Source organism: Chiloscyllium plagiosum, chromosome 19 (assembly GCF_004010195.1).
Source record: "Chiloscyllium plagiosum isolate BGI_BamShark_2017 chromosome 19, ASM401019v2, whole genome shotgun sequence".
NCBI classification, from domain to species: domain Eukaryota; kingdom Metazoa; phylum Chordata; class Chondrichthyes; order Orectolobiformes; family Hemiscylliidae; genus Chiloscyllium; species Chiloscyllium plagiosum.
This window is the reverse complement of record NC_057728.1, coordinates 30,096,677-30,103,129: the sequence shown is the minus strand read 5'-3', so window position 1 is coordinate 30,103,129 and position 6,453 is coordinate 30,096,677. Positions and strand designations below refer to the sequence as shown.

At 37.5% G+C, this 6,453-nt stretch overlaps 1 long non-coding RNA gene across 2 annotated transcripts; it reads right to left on the bottom strand.

Moving 5' to 3' along the window:
• Positions 1-959: 959 nt before the first annotated feature.
• On the bottom strand, positions 960-6,137 carry LOC122559382. Of its 2 annotated transcripts, none has more exons than XR_006314411.1 (4): positions 5,768-6,137; positions 3,594-3,684; positions 2,733-2,846; positions 960-1,883 (listed from the first exon to the last, which is right to left on the bottom strand). It is a non-coding gene; the product is annotated as an uncharacterized LOC122559382 (long non-coding RNA). The 2 variants fall into 2 exon arrangements; XR_006314412.1 differs by having other exon boundaries at positions 5,966-6,137.
• Between the last annotated feature and the right edge of the window lie 316 nt (positions 6,138-6,453).

Below are 6,453 nucleotides of genomic sequence, written 5' to 3'. Positions count from 1 at the left end.
AAAAAAACAGGAAATGACATCACCACAGGAAATGACACCACCAATCCAAAGAAACCCAAACATATAAATAGAAAGGAGGAATCATCAGCAATGCTTTGTCTGGAGGCCCACTGAAGATGTTACCAAGTAGGGTGACAAAACATCTGAAAATGAACCTTCCAGCTCAGTGAGCAAACCTACATCCAGAACCTCAACCTGAGCTACAAATCTTCTCAAAGCTTGCTATCCTGTCTATACCTGACACACGCTTCATTCTTTTTCTTAACCAAATTCTCAATTTCTTTAGTCATCCAACATTCCCTTTCCCTACCAGTCTTTCCTTTCACCCTTTATTTCACCTTTTGGATGGCACGGTGTCTCAGTGATTAGCACTGCTGCCTCACAGCACCAGGGGCTCGGGTTTGATTCCCGCCATAGGCAACTGTCTGTGTGGAGTTTGCATATTCTCCCCGTGTCTGCGTGGGTTTCCTCTGGGTGCTCCAGTTTCCTCCCACAATATATAGATGTGCAGGTCAGGTGAATTGGCCAAGCTAAATTGCCCTAATGTTAGGTGCATTAGCCAGGGGTTGATATAGGTTGGGGAATGGGTCTGGGTGGGCTACTCTTCGGAGAGTCAGTGTAGACCTGTTGGGCCGAAGAGCATGTTTCCATACAGTAAGGAATATCATCTAATCATCTAATCACCCTAACAGGAATATACTGTCTCTGGACTCTTGTTTCTGAAGGCTTCCCATTTTCCAGCCATCTATATCTCCCCTATTGCCAACAGATAGTTTCTTACACTGGTTCTAGATATTATGGAACAAATTGTATGAGTGTTTAAATTTCATCTGAGTCATGAGATGAGCTTACTGCTATGAAAATCAGAATAGATTCTTTATTTTAAAAATATGTTTTTTGAGATGATCAATTTAATTTAGTTTTCACTTTTTGAATCAATTAAACAAATTGCTCTGAAATATGTATACTCTGTCTCACATATCACAGTGATTATGATAATGTTTCACAAGGCCTTTTCTTCCCCAAACCAAAAATTTCAATGAAAGATGGTTTACTTTTGCAAGCAGACTTTTATGAAGACAGTGCCCCTTTATCGTGCCATTGATTGTTTTGGCACAAAGTGAAACTGACAGCAAAAATAATCATTAGTATGTTGAATACTGAGCTTATTAGTGCTATTTAATCTCATAACTGTGAGATAATCAATAAGTAAAAACCAAAAATGGCTTCAGAATAATATTTCTTCACAATGTCTACATGTTTCCCCACAAATTAAAAGATGGTTTAGATTTTGTTTAAATTTAGAATGCAAGAAGCAGCAGCAGCGGGTAAAGTCTTCACACAGGAGAGTGTGGGCACAGCTAGCAGTTTAAAACTCAATGTCCCGGGTAGCAGCCAATCACATTTTTAATGCTGATTCCACAGCGATCTAATTGATTGGTGGATACAACTTGTCTTATTCGTTGCTGCTGACATTTATTTACTCTGGTCATTAACTAATTGTCATGTGCATAGACTTTATGACAAAATCTTAACATTAGCTAGCAGTGGAATTACATATAAAATTATCTTTGTCACTCTAAAATCTGAAGTTCACACCATGTACAAAACATATATACACACACACATGACATGAATTCATAATCTGTTACACTAAGATTTACTGCCTTGTTGCTTGATTTACATCCATTGCAGTTTCAGCAGCCAAGTAATTAGCTAAAACAAGGGAATGAGGGAAAGTACACTGAAATCTCTGCATCTTAACCTTCAGAAATTCACTACTTCTTAGCAAACGTCACTTCGAAGTTAATATTCTCCTCAAGCAAGTTGGCGGCAAGTTGTTGCATTTGCATTTAGGCTTATTTATTCAAGAATACCAAATTCTGTGGGGTTCAAAATGTAGTCAGTTAATACTTTTGGTTGCATATTGACAGAAGGAAATAACAATAATGGTCTAGACTTGGATAGAAAACATTAGGGTTCATATTCCAGTTTGAAAGCCACCAGCTCTTTTGGAGTCACAGATGTTGAACAATTGTCTCTCTGTCTTTTTGTCTCCATGTCTTTTAGGAAACCCATGGACCTTAGTTTATTAAAACAAATCAGCTTTACAGATTTGTGATGCATGTTTCAGTTTGCTTATAAATATTTCAGTGGGGTTTTCAAAATGAGCTTGTTTATCTCACTGGTTTCAGATCAAAATGGAATTTTACAGAAAGTAGGATTCCAACATTCCTTAAGATAAGTGATTATGTGCTTTATGCTTGTTCACATTAGATGTAATGGAGATAGCATGTGAGGAGATTGGTGATTCACCAGACCACCTGGCAGTTTGGATCTTCTTCATATATTTCCTTCAAAATCTCTGTTGCCTGTTTATATGAAGTTGAATGCAGTTCAATCCTGCAGGTTTTCTGCAGCATGATTATGGTGGCTACAATTGTTCATTTCCTTGAGGAAGCACTGGAATTATATATCTGTATCGATTTCTTTGAGTAAAAATTGATCTGATACTTTAAAATCAATGACTTGCTCTGTTCTACAGTGACACACCATTTACTGTCATAAAAGTCATGATTTTTAGCCTCAGAACCAGCAAATGCACTGTGTGTATGTGAATAGACATCCATGTAGACAGTCACTAAAGGAAACATAAAGGAACCTGACAGCAAGTTTTAGATTTTGAGATGCAAGAAGATTGGAGGGAAATATAAAGGTATTTGCAGGTTTACCTTAATACCCATCTTTGAAGATAAAATATTCTTAGAATTATCTTCTGACATAAAATCCAGTTCTCTGGTAGTTGAACTAATAATCCTGGAATCCAAATCCATTGTCAGCATTCACTGTTATGAAATATACTTTGTTAACAAAATAAATGAAACAAAAGAGTGCCATGATGATTGGATTTCTGTACATTTCCAGAATGAGCCATTTCAAAACCGTAATTTAAGTAATAATCTAATTTTTCAAGTAAATAATGCATAGTTCAGCAAATGGTAAGGAACTGCAGTGAGGGGATGGGTTTCCATGTGACAACACAGTGTGGGATTCTTGCAGATTATTAAAATGAAACTGCAGGTCTTGTGTGTTTGCCATTGGTGGCTTTTGCTTCAGTGCTATAAATTATTTCAGTGCTGCTTCAGTCAGGATTTTGTGACTGACAGCCAAATTTAACTTAATGCTTTAATGTCTGTTATTCTTGTGTAGAACACTAGATTTGAAATGTGGAAACCAGCTTGTCAAGAATTTCCATATTTACATAAATATACGACATTGATGAACAGGGAATGAGTAGCTGATTGAGCAAATACATCCCAGACCATTATAGCTAAACATTTTTCCCCCTTCCCAACCTGCATTATCCCCAGCTGCCTCCTTCCACAAACTATCCCCAACCCTTACACTCCTCCCCTCGGACCCCACTCCAGCGCTGCAGTCACGTAATCTGCTGTGAGAGAAAAAACAGAAATAAACTAGTGCTAATAAAGGAAAATACTTTGTAAAGTAATTCACTTGACTTCCTCAGTGAAACAAAGTAGGAGATCAGCTGAACAAAATGTTACCAGCAAAGACTTTGAAAACATCCTCACCCAATTGATCTGGTCCACCAATTCTTGAGACATGCAGAGAATTAGCATCTCCAACATTAGCTGATAATGCTTTCTAGAGGCACACAATTCTCTGAAAATAGAGCCAATAACGTTCAGTATATTCCTACCATTACATATTAATATTACATTTAAACATGTTTCCTGATTTTCTCCAGCAGGCTAAACCAAAAATAACCTATCAATAGTATTTATTCAGCATCGTTACCTGCAAATGATACACGTATTTTGTGTTGGTCACATCAGCATGCATGCGATTTCATTTTCTAAAATAAATACCATTTGCCATTGTGTGGCTACACCCCTAGCAAATCTAAGTATTTTGGATCAGATTGAACCCCGACACTGCTTTAATCTTTGCACAGATTTTGATGTCAGCTGCAAACTTATTTACCTCTTCCAACACAGCTGTGTAGGTCATCATAATGACAGTGAAGAGTGACATGTTGTGAACAAAACTGGGAGTATTTCTAAAAGCCAAACAATATTTACTAACAATAACTTGTTAGATGTGGTATTGGACATAGCTCTTAATTCAAATTTATACTGATGACAATAAGATACCAGCGTATAAGTTAAACTAGGCCCTGATTTTCTTTCCTGGAGAAAAGGGTTGATTTTGATATAATTTGATTTAATACTGTCAGGTATACTGAGGTACAGTGAAAAGTGTTGTTTTATGTGCTTTACAGGCAGATTGTGCTAAACGTGTGTATCAGGATAACAGAACAGAGCAGAATAGTGTTACAGCTGTTGAGAAGGTGCAGAGAGAGAGATCAATATTAACATTTAAGAGATCCATTCAAAAATCTGATAACAGTGGGGCAGAACCTATTCTTGAGTCTGTTTGAATGTGTATACAAACCTTTATATCTTCTAACTGATGAGAGAGGTGGAAGGGAGTAAAACTGTTTCTTCAGGGTCACTGGGTTAGAATCCTGGAACTATTTTCCTAACAGCACTGTGGGTGAACCCATATCACATGGACTGCAGTAGTTAAAGAATGAAACTCAACACAACCTTCAGAGATAGACAGTAAATGCTGGCCTGGCAAATCACTCCCACTTCCTGTGAAAGGATTCTTAAAAAATTGTTTCTAGCACCATTCTGATGACTGACTTTGGCCTAAGTTGCCTTTAGTTGGGTGTTTACTCTCTCCCATTTTTGAATAACAATATTGCATTTTATAACTTCCTCTCCATCGGGACCATTCTAGAATCAGGGGAATTTTGCACAATCATAACCAAATGATGAACTATCTCTGCAAATATCTTTTTCAGAAGGTTAGAATTCAGGCTATCTGGTTATGACAATTGGTTGGCTTTTACTTTATGGTTTTTGTTATACTTTTTATCCTGGAATATTAATTAACTTACATTCAAGCGTATGAGTTTCTTGGTTACTATTTATTTCTGGTGTGTGCCATGTGTCCTGTATCATGAATACAGATGGTTATATTGCATTGTAGTCTCTGCCATTTCCTCAAACTTCATTATAAATTCTTCTGTCTCTGCATCCAAGGGACCAATGTCTACCTCCACTCTCTTCCTTTTAATGTACTTGTAAAAGCTCATACAAGCTATTTATTTTACTCATGAAATCTACTTTTTCTCCTTTTTGGTCACTCTTTGCTGATTCTAAAATTCTCCCAAAACCCAGGCTTACAACTATTCTTCGCAACAGTATTAACCTCTTCTAATATTCTATGATTCTCATACAATCCTTAAATTATTGAGTAAACCATGGATGCATCTCTTTCACTGTTCTTGCTTTTTACTGGAATATACATTTGTTGAACATTTTGAATTGTTTTCATGTTTATCTACCACCATACCTTTGAGTGTAATTAACCAATTGACTGGAGTCAACTCGCTTCTCGTATCTATGCAATTAATCCTGTTTACATGGAGGATTTTGTTTTGGACTCAAATATGTCACCCTCAAATTCAAATTCAGAATTCATTTGTATTATTATCCCTTTCCCAGATGATAGCACTGCTGTTATACTCTATGATCATCCTCTTCTACTCTACCCAAATTACTACACAGTTACATTATTTTGACTTTTTACTGAGAGTTCTAAATATTCATTCACCTGAACCTCACCCCTACCCCTCACCCTGCCACTTAGGGCTCTTTTCGGTTTAAGAGCCTACCTGGAAGTCAGCCACGGTCAGCCCTATGTATCGAGTACAACCAATCAGAGGAGTTGTGGAAAGTCAGCTGGGCATAAAGATCAGTCAGGTGTTTGATAGTCCCAAATAATGAATTTATCTGTCTAAGTGGGTCCAGGTGGTTTCCTGGGGATTTATACATTAAAAGACAGGGGGGTTTATCCACAATGACATGCTCACCAGGAGGTGCTCCTGACTCTTACATACAAACCAAGGTCTCAGAATATGAGCTGTTGGAGGATGCAGGACACAGTGTTATTTGTGTTTCTTCGGGGACTTCTTTCTTCCTCAGAGGTGGAAGAATAGATGTCTAGTGCAGCCAGCCACCAACACCACGCTTATTCCACTGGTAACTGCACCAAAGAGAGAATGTATTGCAAACAATATGTGTAGACAGTCTAGCATGCTAACAATATATACACAGCATTGATAGTGGAGAGTAATGGAGAGAGTAATTAACAATGCTTCCTGCTTGATTACTGGAACATGGAAGTTTCAGCATCTTCACAGCAGCAGTCCTAGTTTTTGCTTTCCAGGTTTAGGATAGTTTCTTTGTAGGGAAAAGGAATCAGATGTTGAGCACACACCATCCTTGGTTGTTTTGCTGTTTTTTTTGGGCTGTTTTCTTCTGGAACGAGACAAGTTGGAGGAGGTGTTGAGTGAGACAA